Source organism: Coregonus lavaretus (assembly GCF_964263955.1).
Source record: "Coregonus lavaretus genome assembly, chromosome: 24".
Taxonomy (NCBI): Eukaryota; Metazoa; Chordata; class Actinopteri; order Salmoniformes; family Salmonidae; genus Coregonus; species Coregonus lavaretus.
Window position 1 is genome coordinate 35,228,970 of NC_140011.1, and position 16,851 is coordinate 35,245,820.

Sequence of the window (16,851 nt, forward strand, 5' to 3'; positions counted from 1 at the left end):
AGCTCATGCTGGCGTTCACCATGAGCGCCGCCGAGACCGCCCGCAAGACCCGCGAGTTCCGCTCCCCACCACAGGAGCAGGTACCCTCAGCCTCAGTGCACTTTATCCTCCAGGAGAAAGTGGCTATCACACTTTTAACAGTAAATGAAAGGTAACAAAAACTAACTCTTTGTCTCTGTTGTGTTTTGATATGCAGGTCAACATGCTGATGAACTTCAAGAACATTGCAGAGGATGAGGATTGTCCTGTGCCTGACGAGGTCCGTGATGCACTGCAGGCTTTTCACAAGAACCTGCTGGCTCACTGTGGTCAGTCAAGCTCATACCTAGCTCTCCACATGTAACTTATAACTTCACTTACAAAGATAGCCTATAGTTGAGATGGAAAGTGTTCAGCTAATCTATCACTTCTGATGTCACGTCAGGTGTACATATTGAAGAGGAGAGGTGGAGGAGGAGTTGGATATGTCTCTCAAAGGACGACTCCTCCGAATGCTGGACAAGTTGAGGCACCTCCGTAAGAAGAAGGTAGAGGAGGAGGAACCTGTGGAAGACACCAAACCCAGTGAGTCTCACTCTCTATCAGCTGTCCCAGTGAAAAACGGTATTCGTTCAAACTGTAAAATCAGGCCAAAGATTTACCTTCAATCTCAGTCTAGTCGCGTGGGATAATTTTATTCGGTTTCAGTAATGAGTTATTTTCATATAACAATGATTTTATCACTAACACAACAGAAAACAGACAATCAATCAATTAACTGATGTCGCTCCTCCATACCCCCCCCCCCCACCCTCCCACCCCCCCACCCCCCCACCCCCACCAGGCACCCTCCAGGAGCTGATCTCCCACACCATGGTCCACTGGGCCCAGGAGTCGTTCATCCAGAACCCTGAGCTGGTGCGTCTGATGTTCAGCCTGCTTCACCGTCAGTATGACGGGCTGGGTGAGCTGATCCGGGCCCTGCCCAAGGCCTACACCATCAACGCCATCTCCATAAAGGATACCATGGACCTGCTGGAGTGCCTGGGACAGATCCGCTCACTGCTCATCGTTCAGATGGGCCCCGAGGAGGAGAGGCTCATGATCCAGAGCATCGGGTCAGTACAGTAGATCAGTTAGAAAGGTATAGAGAAGACAATATACCGAAGAGAGAACTGGAGGAACTGAGAATCAGCATTAGCCTTCTTTCTCCATCAGGAACATCATGAGCAATAAAGTTTTTTATCAGCACCCCAACCTGATGCGAGCGCTGGGCATGCACGAGACTGTCATGGAGGTGATGGTCAACGTGCTGGGTGGTGGCGACTCCAAGGTGAAGTGGTTATATGCTTCATAACTACAGGATCAATGTTTGTCTGCAAATTCAAATGCATTAAATATGATTACACTCTAGTCAGTGCATTCACCCTAGATGTGTTCTTCTGCAGGAGATCAGATTCCCTCGTATGGTCACCAACTGCTGTCGTTTCCTGTGTTACTTCTGTCGCATCAGTCGTCAGAACCAGCGCTCCATGTTCGATCACCTCAGCTACCTGCTTCAGAACAGTGGCATCGGCCTTGGTGAGGGATATTGAGATCTTCTTCCAACACAAGTTTATATTCTTGTATAAATGGGAAAGAAAGGTCGACATAATTCCTCTAAAGGCAGAATAGTTTTGCTGTGTGTTGGGACTGAACATGTCATGGATGTCTTTCAGGAATGCGTGGCTCCACACCTCTAGATGTAGCTGCAGCATCCTGCATTGATAACAATGAGCTGGCTCTGGCGCTACAGGAACAAGACCTGGAGAAGGTTGGACACCCCCAGCACCCACATGAACATTCTCTGATCCAGCAGCACATTGGTCATCTCTCTTTCTGTCTCTTTTGCCCTGTGTTTTTCCTCCCAGGTGGTGAAGTACCTCGCAGGCTGTGGGCTTCAGAGCTGTCCCCAGCTCCTGGCTAAGGGTTACCCTGACATTGGCTGGAACCCCTGTGGCGGGGAGAAATACCTGGACTTCCTCCGCTTCGCTGTCTTCGTCAATGGTCTGTGTTCGTTGGCTTCATGTAATAGAATACACTGCTGTTGGTATTATGTCTTTCTGTTTGTCTTTCATCACTGAGCGTGGTTTGGCTCCATGTCCCCCCGTAGGAGAGAGCGTAGAGGAGAATGCCAATGTGGTGGTGCGTCTTCTGATCCGTCGGCCAGAGTGTTTTGGGCCGGCCCTGAGAGGAGAGGGTGGGAACGGCCTGCTGGCTGCTATAGAGGAGGCCATCAAGATCTCTGAGGATCCTGCCAGGGACGGCCCCACTGTCAAGAAAGACAGACGCTTCCCCGGCATGTAAGAGCCAAACCACTTAGGGACTCTGCTGATCGTCTATCTAGTCTTAACTGGTGTAGTATATTAGAACATGTTCTCCTTTGAAAGGTTTTGGGCCTACATTAATATGAGTTCTTCCTTTCTCCTGGTAGGTTCCCTGGTGGGGAGGAGCAGCATGAGGAGAACAAGGTTCACCTGGGGAATGCCATCATGTCCTTCTACTCAGCTCTCATTGACTTGCTGGGACGCTGCGCTCCAGAGATGCATGTGAGTACTGAGTGTTGGAAAACCTTAAAGAGAGAAGCCAAGGCTTATGGAATGGAACTAGCTAGCTGCTGTGTTTCAGTCTAAGACGTTGCTACTTGTTCTTCGTCCCCCAGTTGATCCAGGCTGGGAAGGGTGAGGCACTGAGGATCAGGGCCATCCTGAGGTCCCTGGTGCCCATAGAGGACCTGGTGGGAGTCATCAGCCTGTCTGTTCAGATCCCAGACTTTGGAAAGGGTGAGCCACAGGGGAAACCATTTGGATTCAATTAACTCTGTTGTCTTGGCTCAAGGACAGTGAGTTTTGACGTCTTGATGATGAAACAGAACTAAAAATGGTTTTAGTTTAGTTTGATCGTAATATGTTGCATATTATATCTGTAATTAGTCAAGTGTTAATATGATGTGAGTCCTAGCATTATTCTCCTCTTCAACTTCCCTCTGTCTTTTGTGATGTCTAGATAACAGCATCATTGAACCCAAGATGTCTTCCAGTTTTGTGCCGGACCACAAGGCTCCCATGGTGCTGTTCCTTGACAGAGTGTATGGTATTGACAACCAGGACTTCCTGCTCCATGTGCTGGAGGTGGGCTTCCTGCCTGACATGAGGGCAGCTGCTTCTCTGGACACGGTGAGTCAGCCTCTCTCGATCTCACTGCTCATATACATTACTTGAGGCAATAACCTTCTCTTATGTAGGAGTGAGACACTAAGCATATATTGACTGTAAACAGAACTAACAAAATGTTGCTCAGGGCCCCCAAAATGCTAGGGCCGGCTCTTACTGCATGTGTGGGTATGCATGTGGCAGACCCGCAATTTTTTTGTGGCCCCCACGCCTGTCAAAGTTGCCCATCCCTGGTTTAAATTGATCTCTCCCAACTAGGCGGCTTTCTGCACCACAGAAATGGCCCTGGCTCTGAACCGCTACCTCTCTCTAGCCGTGCTGCCCCTCATCACCAAGTGTGCCTTCCTGTTCGCGGGCACAGACCACCGGGCCATCATGATCGACTCCATGCTGCACACCATCTACCGTCTGTCCCGCGGACGAGCCTTCACTAAGGCCCAGAGAGATGTCATTGAGGAGTGTCTCATGGCTTTGTGCAAGTGAGTTGGACTTACTATGAGCTGTTATCTAAAGTCTGTCTTTCTGCATTGTGTCAGTAGAATTGTCTCTATCTCCTCTCTAAGTTAATGTTAATGACTCCTGGACATGACATGTTCTCTTCCCTAAACTGTTTGTACAGTAAACTTTTAGTGAGGTGTTTAACCATGCTTGATAAATGTATTGTACATGCGCTTATTTATTTGCATCTATTTCTTAGAAATCTACGGCCATCCATGTTACAACACCTGTTGAGAAGGCTGGTATTTGATGTACCAATTCTCAATGAATATGCCAAAATGCCACTTAAGGTATGGACATGATTTAAACGGTCATTAGACAATCAAACCTTTATAGAAACAAAACAAAGGAATGAACATAGCCGTATCAAGATAAATGTACTTATCATCCAGATGTTAGGATGCATGATTTCACTGATTTCATAATGTTTTTTTGTTGGCTGCAGCTTTTGACCAATCACTATGAGCGTTGTTGGAAGTACTATTGCCTGCCCAACGGCTGGGGCAACTTTGGACTGTCATCAGAGGAGGAGCTGCATCTCACCCGCAAACTCTTCTGGGGCATCTTTGAGTCCTTGGCCCACAAGGTTACACTTTTACACTGATCGATCAGAGAAACCTTAGTCACCAGGAAATGTTTGGCTCCAATAATAAAAAATAAAAAATAAACGTTGATAGATCATTGTAGTAATATTTCACTATGTCCTCTGTTTCTGGTTTCAGAAATTTGACGCTGAGCTGTTCAAAATTGCCATGCCATGCATATGTGCCATTGCTGGGGCCATCCCTCCAGATTATGTAGATGCCAGCTACTCCTCCAAGACTGAGAAGAAAGCCTTGGTGGATGCAGAGGGAAACTTTGATCCCAAACCAGTGGAGACCACAAAGTGAGAGCGTGAGATGAGGGAGAGAGAGAAGAGATAAAATGATGGACAGAAGAGAGGGAGAGATGAGGGGGTGAGATGAAGAGAGAGATGAAAGGGAGAAGAGGGAGATGGAGGAGAGAGGAGGGAGAGATGAAGGAGAGAAGAGGGAGAGATGAAAGAGAGAAGAGGGAGAGATGGAGGAGAGAAGAGGGAGTGATGAAGGAGAGAAGAGGGAGATGAAAGAGAGAAGAGGGAGTGATGAAGGAGAGAAGAGGGAGTGATGAAGGAGAGAAGAGGGAGAGATGAAGGAGAGAAGAGGGAGTGATGAAGGAGAGAAGAGGGAGAGATGAAGGAGAGAAGAGGGAGTGATGAAGGAGAGATGAAGGAGAGAAGAGGGAGAGATGAAGGAGAGATGAAGGAGAGAAGAGGGAGAGAAGAGGGAGAGAAGAGGGAGAGATGAAGGAGAGAAGCGGGAGAGATGGAGAGAAGCGGGAGAGAAGCGGGAGAGATGAAGGAGAGAAGAGGGAGATGAAAGAGAGAAGAGGGAGAGAAGAGGGAGATGAAAGAGAGAAGAGGGAGAGATGAAAGAGAGATGAGGGAGTGAAGAGGGAGAGATGAAAGAGATAAGAGGGAGAGATGAGGGAGAGAAGAGGGAGAGATGAAGGAGAGAAGAGGGAGAGATGAAGGAGAGAAGAGGGAGAGATGAAGGAGAGATGAAGAAGAGATGAAGGAGAGAAGAGGGAGAGAAGAGGGAGAGAAGAGGGAGAGATGAAGGAGAGAAGCGGGAGAGATGGAGAGAAGCGGGAGAGATGAAGGAGAGAAGAGGGAGATGAAAGAGATAAGAGGGAGAGAAGAGGGAGTGAAGAGGGAGAGATGAAGGAGAGAAGAGGGAGTGATGAAGGAGAGATGAAAGAGAGAAGAGGGAGAGATGAAGGAGAGATGAGGGAGAGATTGAGAGATGGAGAGAAGAGGGAGAGATGAAAAGGGAGAGATGAAGGAGATGAAAGAGAGATAGAGAGAAGAGGGAGAGATGATGGAGAGATGGAGAGAAGAGGGAGAGATGAAGGATATGAAAGAGAGAGGGAGAGAAGAGGGAGATGAAAGAGAGAAGAGGGAGAGATGCGGGAGAGATGCGGGAGAGATGAAGGAGAGATGAGGGAGAGATGAGGGAGAGATAAGGGAGAGATGAGGGAGAGATGAAGGAGAGAAGAGGGAGAGAAGAGGGAGAGATGAAGGAGAGAAGCGGGAGTGATGAAGGAGAGAAGAGGGAGTGATGAGGGAGTGATGAAGGAGAGAAGAGGGAGTGATGAAGGAGCGAAGAGGTAGAGATGAAAGAGAGATGAGGGAGAGAAGAGGGAGAGAAGAGGGAGAGATGAAGGAGAGATGAAGGAGAGAAGAGGGAGATATGAGGGAGAGAAGAGGGAGAGAAGAGGGAGAGAAGAGGGAGAGAAGAGGGAGAGAAGAGGGAGAGAAGCGGGAGAGAAGAGGGAGAGATGAAGGAGAGAAGCGGGAGAGATGGAGAGATGAAGGAGAGAAGAGGGAGATGAAAGAGAGAAGAGGGAGAGAAGAGGGAGATGAAAGAGAGATGAGGGAGAGATGAAAGAGAGAAGAGGGAGAGATGAAGGAGAGATGAAAGAGAGAAGAGGGAGAGATGAAGGAGAGATGAGGGAGAGATTGAGAGATGGAGAGAAGAGGGAGAGATGAAAAGGGAGAGATGAAGGAGATGAAAGAGAGATGGAGAGAAGAGGGAGAGATGAAGGAGAGATGGAGAGATGGAGAGAAGAGGGAGAGATGAAGGAGATGAAAGAGAGAGGGAGAGAAGAGGGAGATGAAAGAGAGAAGAGGGAGAGATGCGGGAGAGATGAGGGAGAGATGAGGGAGAGATGAGGGAGAGATGAGGGAGAGATGAAGGAGAGAAGAGGGAGAGATGAAGGAGAGAAGAGGGAGAGAAGCGGGAGAGATGAAGGAGAGAAGCGGGAGAGATGGAGAGATGAAGGAGAGAAGAGGGAGATGAAAGAGAGAAGAGGGAGATGAAAGAGAGATGAGGGAGAGATGAAAGAGAGAAGAGGGAGAGATGAAGGAGAGATGAGGGAGAGATGGAGAGATGGAGAGAAGCGGGAGAGATGAAAAGGGAGAGATGAAGGAGATGAAAGAGAGATGGAGAGAAGAGGGAGATGAAAGAGAGAAGAGGGAGAGATGCGGGAGAGATGCGGGAGAGATGAAGGAGAGATGAAGGAGAGATGAAGGAGAGATGAGGGAGAGATGAGGGAGAGATGAGGGAGAGATGAGGGAGAGATGAGGGAGAGATGCGGGAGAGATGCGGGAGAGATGCGGGAGAGATGCGGGAGAGATGCGGGAGAGATGAGGGAGAGATGAGGGAGAGATGAAGGAGAGGAGAGAAGAGGGAGAGATGAAGGAGAGAAGAGGGGGAGATGAAAGAGAATAGAGAGAAATTATGGACGGGAGTGTAAACCAATAGGAGGAAGGCCTTGAGAAAACACAAACAATTTAGATAAGATTCAGTATCAACGGAAAGTGTTGATATTTTCATAAATATTACGCAGTTTCCTCTACTTTTAGCTCCTATATAGTAAGTTATGACTATGGTGTACTGAAGTCTGTTTTGCATTGTAGTACTATCATCCCTGAGAGATTGGATGGTTTCATCAACAAATATGCTGAATACACACATGACAAGTGGGCTTTTGAAAAGGTCAGTAAAAAAAAAGTCAAGAATAAACGTTTGTGTATCAGTTGTACAGCCAATTGTAGAATGTATGTATGGTGTATGTATGTCCACCTGCAGATTCAGAATAACTGGACATATGGAGAGATTTTGGATGAAAATGAAAAAACTCACCCAATGCTCCGACCGTACAAAACATTCTCAGAGAAGGTAAGAGGCACAGTTGATAATTTTCTTACAATGCATAGTCATTTCTGTCAACCACCACAGATTTTTACCATTGCTGCTCTCGGATGCCCTCTGTCTGTAATGATCTCCCTTGTAGGACAAAGAGATCTACCGTTGGCCCATCAAAGAGTCCATGAAGGCTATGATTGCATGGGAGTGGACTCTGGATCAAACGAGGGAAGGAGAGGAAGCCAAGACTGAGCAGAAGAAGGCGGCTCGGAAGATCTCTCAGACTGCACAGGTACAGAGAAAAGGAGGAATAATCCATAAAATGACGTCTTAGATTTAATAGGATCTCTTTGGAATAAACATTATTTTAGATCAGACAGAGATGATAAAGACAGTGTGAATAAATGTTTATGAATATAAATGTGTGTATTTCAGGCAACATATGACCCCAGCCATGGCTACAGTCCCCAACCGATTGAAATCTCCCACACGGCACTGTCAAGAGAGCTGCAGGTATGATGACACTAAAGTATGGACCATCCCTCTCAATTACTTTACACACTGTAATGTGATCTTATGTGATCAATGTTTTCATAATTTCTCCTTTCCCCAGTCCATGGCAGAACAGCTTGCAGAGAACTATCACAATACCTGGGGTCGCAAGAAGAAGATGGAGCTGCAGTCCAAAGGTCAGAGGTCATTCTGTTCAGGAAACAAAGAGGATATTAGCTACAGAATTGCCAGTCACCTTTTTCTTTAACAAAAGTGAATGGGAACTTTGTGTGTGTTTTGACTGTGTGTAGGAGGAGGCTCCCACCCTTTGCTTGTACCCTATGACACCCTGACAGCAAAAGAAAAGGCACGAGACAGGGAAAAGGCTCATGAGCTTCTCAAATTTCTTCAACTCAATGGATTTGCAGTCACCAGGTAAAAGGAAAAGTCATTGAAGGTATCAAGTTAAAGAAGCAACTGAATATGTATTGATAAATCATGCTTTTGAATGCGTTCTCCAGGGGGATGAAAGACATGGAGTCAGACATCTCATCTATCGAGAAGCGCTTTGCCTATGGTTTCCTGCAGAAACTGTTAAAGTGGATGGAGATCGCCCAGGAGTTCATAGCTCATCTTGGTAGGGTGGGCTCTGGGAGGAGGGTGGATGATGATAACCAATGAAATAGTGCTCTGTTATTGAGCAACTGAATGAATCAGTGTATAGTCAATGTTGACATTTAACACAATAACAATACTCCATAATGTTGTCTTGTGTGTTTTCTTTCAGAGGCTGTGGTGAGCAGTGGCAGAGTGGAGAAGTCGCCTCATGAGCAGGAGATCAAATTCTTTGCGAAGGTGAGCACAGAATCACTATGAAACAGGCCCATCTAGAGAAGAGGCGAGATGGCATTTGATACAGCTGTTACATGTTTACTGCAGGGGTATAAGAATATATGATGATGATGATGATGAAATGTGTTTGTCTCAGATCCTGTTGCCCCTGATCAACCAGTACTTTAAAAACCACTGTCTGTACTTCCTGTCCACACCGGCCAAAGTCCTGGGTAGTGGAGGACATTCCTCTAACAAGGAGAAAGAGATGATTGCCAGGTAACTCTGTCACACACTGTATAACATGTGTATTGCTACAACTCAGTTTAGTTAGTAGGCTTTCGCCACTTTCATATATCTCTACTCATCCTTTCAAGTCTCTCTTTTGGAACCTGTGCTGTAATTTCTCATTTTCCTCTTGCTTTCATCATTCATTACCTTTCTCTGCATTTCCTCTCTCTTTTCTATTGGGTGTCGCTGTAGCATCTTCTGTAAAATGGCTGCTCTGGTGAGACACAGAGTTTCTCTCTTCGGTAAGAAATCATCTTTGTCCTGATGATTTAGTTCTGTCTAGTCCAGTCATTCCTGCTCTATTACCGTATATTTCCCTCTGCTCTATTTACATCTGTTTAACTTGTGTTTGACCCTTCTTACTGTATTTTTATTTCACTGTTCACTGCTTTTCCCCCTCTGTCTCTGATTACCTGTGCTTGGCTTTCTCTCCCTCTCATGCTGATTGAGTTGTCATTTGAACTAATGTACTTATGTTAAAGGTTTTTCTACCTGGTACTGTAAATCCAAAATAATTCACCATGATGTTGCCAACCTTCATTATAACTAAGTGACTTTGTCTATCCTGTATAGGAAATGATGCCCCTGCTATTGTCAACTGTCTTCACATCCTGGCACGATCTCTCGACGCAAGGTAATCTTCACTTGTCTAAAATGTGTGCACAATCCAAATACAAAGGTATTGGATCAAATGTGTCCTCTCAGATTTTCTCATAGCCTTCCTCTGTACCCTCCTTGCTCTGTTTTCCTCAGGACGGTGATGAAGTCTGGGCCTGAGATTGTGAAGGCAGGGCTCCGGTCGTTCTTTGAGGGTGCAGCTGATGATATCGAGAAGATGGTGGAGAACCTCAAACTGGGAAAGGTGTCTAAAGGCAACCAGGTAAGAGCAAAGTGTCTACAAGAGAACAGGTAGGAATTGAACTATTCCAGAACTGTTGCGTTTTGTTCTTGTTCACCATGTCTTACTTTGTGGTCCCTCTACAGCAGGTGAAAGGCGTGTCCCAGAACATCAACTACACCACCATCGCTCTGCTCCCAGTCCTCACCTCCCTGTTCGACCACATCTCACAGCACCAGTTTGGAGATGATGTCATGCGTGAGTCGTGTCATCAAGGCATTCATGTGATGACACAGCATTCAAGTTTACTTACTCGCAGAATTGTGAAAACATTTACATGTCTTGTTAACCATGTGTGTGTGTGTTCGTGTTCGTGTTCATGTGTTTGTGTGTGTTCGTGTGTTTGTGTGTGTGTGTTCGTGGTGGTCAGTGGATGATCTCCAGACGTCATGTTACCGCATCATGTGTGCCATCTACTCCCTGGGCACTGTCAAGAACCCTCATGTGGAGAGGTGAGTCTGGATCTGGCTCTGTTTATCTTTGTGAAAAGTACAGCAATACAAACCTGATCATCTGTGAGTTTGACTGGCCTTGTCGTCCCTCCTCCAGGCAGAGGCCAGCTATGGGGGAGTGTCTGGCCCATCTGGCGGCTGCTATGCCTGTGGCCTACCTGGAGCCCCATCTCAATGAGTACAACTCCTTCTCTGTCTACACCACCAAGACCCCAAGAGAAAGAGCCAGTGAGTATCCAGCTAATTCTATGACTTGTTCTCTGTCCACCCAGGACTTGTAGTCAAGTTCCCCAACACTCTCTCTCTGTCTCTGTCTCTGTCTCTGTCTCTCTGTCTGTCTGTCTGTCTTGATGTCCATAGTCCTGGGTCTGCCCAACGAGGTCCAGGAGTTATGCCAGGACATACCAGAGCTAGACATTCTGTTGAAAGAGATCGGGGACTTGGCAGAGTCAGGTGCCCGTTACACTGAGATGCCCCATGTGATCGAGATAACTCTGCCCATGCTGTGTAACTACCTGCCCCGCTGGTGGGAAAGAGGAGTAGAGAACTTCCCTGAGCTGGAGGGCCAGATCTGCACCGACGTCACCTCTGAGCAGCTCAACCAGCTGCTGGGCAGCATCATGAAGATCGTGGTCAACAACCTGGGAATTGACGAGGCCTCCTGGATGAAGAGGCTGGCTGGTGAGGTTGCCACAATGCTTTACGTGTCTACTGTACCTGTGTGTGTTTTCTTGCCAACTCACCATCACCACTCCTCTTCCATCCCTAGTCTTCTCCCAGCCTATTGTGAGCAGGGCCAAGCCAGAGATGCTCAAGTCCCATTTCATCCCCACCATGGAGAAGCTGAAGAAGAGGACTGGGAAGGTGGTGGCAGAGGAGGACCACCTGCGTATGGAGGGGAAGGCTGAGGGGGACGAGGAGGAGGGCACCATCAGGGATGAGTTTTCTGTGCTCTGCAGGGACTTGTACGCTCTCTACCCTCTCCTCATCCGCTATGTGGACAATAACAGGTACAGCACACAGGCAAACTAGTGGCTGGTCATGTTTTTTCTTTAGATAGGGCACCTTTTCATATCCAGTATCCTGACTAAGAGTACTGTATGTCAGAAACCATTCCCCCTGACAGTTGTCTTTGCGTACATGTTTGTTGTGGTGTTAGCGGTCTCTCCATCACTAGAACCTTAAACAGATGTCCTCCATTTGCAGGGCGAGGTGGTTGACATGCCCAGACCCAGATGCAGAGGAGCTCTTCAGAATGGTTGGAGAGGTCTTCATATTCTGGTCCAAATCTCATGTGAGTGTAAATCCCTGAAAGGTGACAACTATCTCTCTCATGTCACCTCTGTGTCAAATCTGTGTACGCGACCAATACACTTTGATTTGATCTGATTACCTTTCTTTCTCTCTCTTGTGTCTCTGCAGAACTTCAAGCGAGAGGAGCAGAACTTTGTGGTGATGAATGAGATTAATAACATGTCTTTCCTGACTGCTGACAGCAAGAGCAAGATGAGTAAGGTGAGCCAATACAGACCATCTGGGGTTAAAAAGATGAGTAAGGTGAGCCAATACAGACCATCTGGGGTTAAAAAGATGAGTAAGGTGAGCCAATACAGACCATCTGGGGTTAAAAAGATGAGTGAGGTGAGCCAATACAGACCATCTGGGGTTAAAAAGATGAGTAAGGTGAGCCAATACAGACCATCTGGGGTTAAAAAGATGAGTAAGGTGAGCCAATACACAGACCATCTGGGGTTAAAAAGATGAGTAAGGTGAGCCAATACACAGACCATCTGGGGTTAAAAAGATGAGTAAGGTGAGCCAATACAGACCATCTGGGGTTAAAAAGATGAGTGAGGTGAGCCAATACAGACCATCTGGGGTTAAAAAGATGAGTGAGGTGAGCCAATACAGACCATCTGGGGTTAAAAAGCCATTCAGTTACCTTCAGCGTTTAAATGTTGTGGCATGTTAGCCAGGGCTCTCCAACCCTGTTCCTGGAGAGCTACCGTCCTGTAGGTTTTAGCTTTCCATGAACAGGGTTGGAGAGCCCTGTGTTAGACTGATGTCAGCAGATTTGGGAAGACTATGAATTACTGAAACATCTATCATAAATTGACATCATTTACACAACAGCAACAATGTAGCCAGCAATTTGTCTCACATCCTGCATCGTTTGCTTTAAAAAAAAAAACATTTCACATACTTGATTGTGAATTACTTTGGGATATCCTCCTAACCCATTGTAGCTAACAATGTGGAGTATAACTTACCTATACAAATTGTTGGTTCTTTTTCAAAACTGTACTTGATGTCTGCATAGGTTCTCGAGAAAATGCTAACTAGCGTTAGCACAATGACTGGAAGTCTATGGGTGTCCACAAGTTTATCTGACTCTGAAATGAAAGATCTTGTTACTTAAGTATATATATTGTATCACTGACAATAGCCCAACAGTAAAGGCAAACAAGTATTTTCCCCACATCTTCAGCAGGTATGGTATATTGGAAAGCTTTAAAAAAAAAACAGTGTTTTGTTTTTGTTAAATCAGTTTGATATGACCGCTTTTTAGCCCTGTTTTCCATGCCTGCCTTGGCTTGTCTCCATTTGAGGACTAAGAGAAGTGCCTCTACGATTTATACATCTGTCTGTATATGTCAGTAGAGGTTCATTCAGTATTGTAGCTGTAGCAGGTGTTAACAGTTCTCTCTTTGACTGTCCCTTGTCCTCTTTTTCTGTGTCGACGCTGGGTTTCTAGGGCAACGACTCAGAGGTTAGATTTTGTTTCTGCACGACCGCTGTGCTGACCGCATGGCACCTCACTTTGGGGGGCTTTTCATCAACTCCTCTGGCACACCAGGACACCACACACACACACACACACACACGCACACACACAACTAGTGGCAATTCTACTTTGTATGTAGAGGCAGCTGTCCAGGTCCACTCAGTAACTACCTACGTGTTCTGCACTCCACTGCAACACCAATGGGAATGAAGTGGGTCTCTGTACTATGACACAGAAATAGAACACAAAAGTTGGTCTGAATTGACTTACATGCGTCACTGATACACTTTGGATCCAGTTACACTGTGGTCAACATTGTGGACAAAAAAAAAATATATATATATATAAAAATAAAAAAAATGCATTAACTGTAAGTCGCTCTGGATAAGAGCGTCTGCTAAATGACTAAAATGTAAATGTGAATGTATGGACACTATTACCAGGCCTGTGGTCACATATCTAGACTATGGCATACACTCAGCTAGAACACTACTCTTAATATCACATACATTTTCTACTGCTAAACTGCATAGAATTACATGAATAAACACATTTGTGTGACCGAGTGTGTGAAGTGACAGACACAGTGCTCCACACAAGGCCAGATAGAAAAAGCAAGAGCACCTTTCAAGCAGACATGCACCATACTGATATAACACTATTGGACGAAGTGGCAGTAGTGGGCTACCCCCAGTCCTGCCAGTGTGTGAGGGGGGGAGTCTGGAGGCGCTTGATGAAAGTACTCTGCTGTAGTCGGGCTCATGGCACTAGGCTCCGCACCAGGCCTGCCCAAAGCAGCAGTGGGGGCAGAGTGCCATCATCCTGCCAATGAGTTTGCACCCAGTTGATTGTAGTTGGGTGGGAGTCTTCCTTCCATGTCTTTTCAGTTGAAGGTTGGTTGGTATATAGCGTTTGTGATCAAGCTCCCTCCACAAGGGGATGCTGTTAGTCCCCCTCTCTGTGCTCACCGCTCACTCACTGCTCCCTGTAACCGCCATGTCAGACCATGGCTTAGCTTCATCATATCCACCAGTCAGTCTCCACCCACCCACCTGTCCCCTTTCTTTAACCCATGACCTGATACTATATTTAACAGGACTGAAAAAGGTCTCTGGAAGAAGCTCTATAGTACCCAATGTAGAATGTGACTTTACCTCACCCCAATCTATTTTAATCAAACCTGTCTTCTAAAATCTTCCCTAAAACCTTTGTACCCACCTTCCTCTAAACTAGCCTTATTCATAACACACTCCTTGCATTGAAGTACTGGTTTGGCGAAGCGGTTGAATCTGCCTGGACTTGTCTGTGGCTTTGACACACTCCTACCACTCGCACACATTCTTCTTTATCAGGAGTAGATGCACTTTTTGGGTATGAAGGGCATATACTCCGAGATACATACAGCATTTCACTGAAACACATTGTTCTCACTTTTCACCACTGCACATTCCCTTAGTCCTTCAGGACATTTAGCCATGACACATTCTCTGTTTCTAGGGCTTTGCATCCTCTCCTGTTCTGTGCGGTGTTCCTCTGTTATCTTCACTCCCTGGGCCAACCTCAGCCTGCTGTATGACACTAACATATACACAGACACACAGGCAGGCAGGCAGGCAGACAGAGAGACAGGCAGACAGAGAAATACACACACACACACACTACATACAAGCTTGCAGGGGACGTCAGAGAGGGCAGACAACAGACCATAATGTTCCATCACAGAAACGAGACAGGAGAGAGGGAGGAGAGCACAGGGGCGATGGGACGTATCCCATGTGGGACGTATCACGTGGGAAGTATCCCATGGACATTTGGTTTACTTGTGTGATTTGCTAGTTGGTAGCTAACACCTTGGTCTGATTCTAGTTCCCATTAACATGATGCTACTAACAACAAATAGTTTTGTGTGTTTTCAACAGGAGCTTTGTTACTCTCCAACACCATGTAACACATTCATTCACCTAGTGCTGCAGGAGCCAAACGCACCTGAGAAGCATACTGTAGAACGTTGTTTTTAACCCGTTTTTCAATCGAATGCTGGATGATTTTTCATGTGAATGCAATGTGTGTTTTGTAAGCATGTTTTTATATGTGCAGTTTAACTGATTTTCTGTCTTACAAATTAGAACAATTCCTTTGTTGTCCTCCCCCAACCCCAACACCCCCCACCCCAGCCCCAACCCCTGTCCTTCTCAATACAGTGTTACATTCTCACATTCCCCTCCCCTTTACCTGCCAAGAGTTCAGAAACAGGTCGTTATGGTGGTGAGATGTAGCCCTCATTCTGGGCAGTTTGGTTATTTATTCAGTACATTGCCTGTCCACCTGCAGCAAATACTGAAGAATATAATAATATGAAAGAACTGACCTAGACTGAAGGGTTCAGAGAGGAGTCCATGGCTCTTGATATTAGAGGGTGTTAACTGTTAATTAATGGTATTTTGTGACAGCTACAGCCTGCGTAAACAGGTAGAGGGACACAGTGTAACTCAACAGGTCATTGAAATGAGAAGCAATGGTCACATTTCCACTGGATTACAGGTATCAAGCTGGGAATAATGTGACAAGAGCACATTATGGTTTTTAGTACATTGCACAAAGTGTAGATGTCATGTAGACCAGGGATGTCAAACTCATTCCATGGAGGACCTGGTGTCTGCTGTTTTTCCTAGACCTAGCCAACCAGGTGAGGGGAGTTCCTTACTAATCAGTGACCTTAATTCATCAATCAAGTAAGTACAAGGGAGGAGTGAAAACCCGCAGACACTCGGCCCTCCGTGGAATGAGTTTGACACGTGATGTAGATTATTGAATGTAATGTAAAATATACACTCAGTGGCCAGTTTATACCACCTCGTTCACAAAAATGGTTAGCTCCTACAGTCTCGTGGCCGTGGCTTGCTATATAAAACAGGCAGACAGGCATCGAGGCATTCAGTTACTGTTCGATTGAACGTCAGAATGGGCAAAGCAAGTGACCTAAGCGACTTTGAGCATGGTATGATCGTCGGTGCTAGGCGCACCGGTTCCAGTATCTCAGAAACAGCCGGCCTCCTGGGCTTTTCACGCACGACAGTGTCTAGGGTTTACAAAAAAACAACAACATCCAGTCAGCAGCAGTCCTGTGGGCGAAAACAGCTCGTTGATGAGAGAGGTCGAAGGAGAATGGCAAGAATCGTGCAAGCTAGCAGGCAGGCAACAAACAGATTCAAAAATGGTGCAGAACAACAGTGGTGTGCAGAACGGCATCTTGGAACGCACAACTCATCGGTCCTTGTCACGGATGGGCTATCACAGCAGACGACCACACCGGATTCCTCTCCTATCAGCTAAAAACAAAAAGAAGAGGCTCCAGCGATCACCAACACTGGACAATTGAGGAGTGGAAATACATTGCCTGGTCTGACTAATCCCGGTTGCTGTTGCATCATGCTGATGGCAGAGTCAGGATTTGGCATCAGCAGCATGAGTCCATGGCCCCATCCTGCCTGGTGTCAACGGTACAGGCTGTTGGCGGTGGTGTAATGGTGTGGGGAATGTTTTCCTGGCACACGTTAGGTCCCTTGATACCAATTGAGCAACGTTTGAATACCACACCTTGTAGAATCCATGCCCCAAAGAATTCAGGCTGTTCTGGAGGCAAAGGGGCGTCCGACCCGGTACTAAATGGGTGTACATAATAAAC

General features: G+C 46.4%; 1 pseudogene across 1 annotated transcript in view; it reads left to right on the forward strand.

Annotated features, from left to right (window-relative positions):
* The window catches only part of LOC311099840 (ryanodine receptor 1-like), a 74,663-nt pseudogene that overhangs the window by 30,574 nt on the left and 27,238 nt on the right, over positions 1–16,851 (forward strand). The window contains exons 38-72 of the transcript in view: positions 3–80; positions 197–308; positions 425–564; positions 824–1,097; positions 1,198–1,312; positions 1,428–1,560; positions 1,698–1,792; positions 1,890–2,025; positions 2,132–2,321; positions 2,453–2,567; positions 2,681–2,801; positions 3,025–3,194; positions 3,450–3,670; positions 3,889–3,979; positions 4,135–4,275; positions 4,412–4,575; positions 7,189–7,267; positions 7,361–7,450; positions 7,566–7,709; positions 7,853–7,930; positions 8,031–8,106; positions 8,221–8,344; positions 8,431–8,546; positions 8,697–8,764; positions 8,898–9,019; positions 9,224–9,273; positions 9,605–9,665; positions 9,785–9,911; positions 10,016–10,127; positions 10,300–10,381; positions 10,479–10,609; positions 10,742–11,062; positions 11,151–11,391; positions 11,588–11,675; positions 11,804–11,938. The product of the transcript in view is annotated as a ryanodine receptor 1-like (transcript). The remainder of the gene's footprint in view (positions 1–2; positions 81–196; positions 309–424; positions 565–823; positions 1,098–1,197; positions 1,313–1,427; positions 1,561–1,697; positions 1,793–1,889; positions 2,026–2,131; positions 2,322–2,452; positions 2,568–2,680; positions 2,802–3,024; positions 3,195–3,449; positions 3,671–3,888; positions 3,980–4,134; positions 4,276–4,411; positions 4,576–7,188; positions 7,268–7,360; positions 7,451–7,565; positions 7,710–7,852; positions 7,931–8,030; positions 8,107–8,220; positions 8,345–8,430; positions 8,547–8,696; positions 8,765–8,897; positions 9,020–9,223; positions 9,274–9,604; positions 9,666–9,784; positions 9,912–10,015; positions 10,128–10,299; positions 10,382–10,478; positions 10,610–10,741; positions 11,063–11,150; positions 11,392–11,587; positions 11,676–11,803; positions 11,939–16,851) is intronic.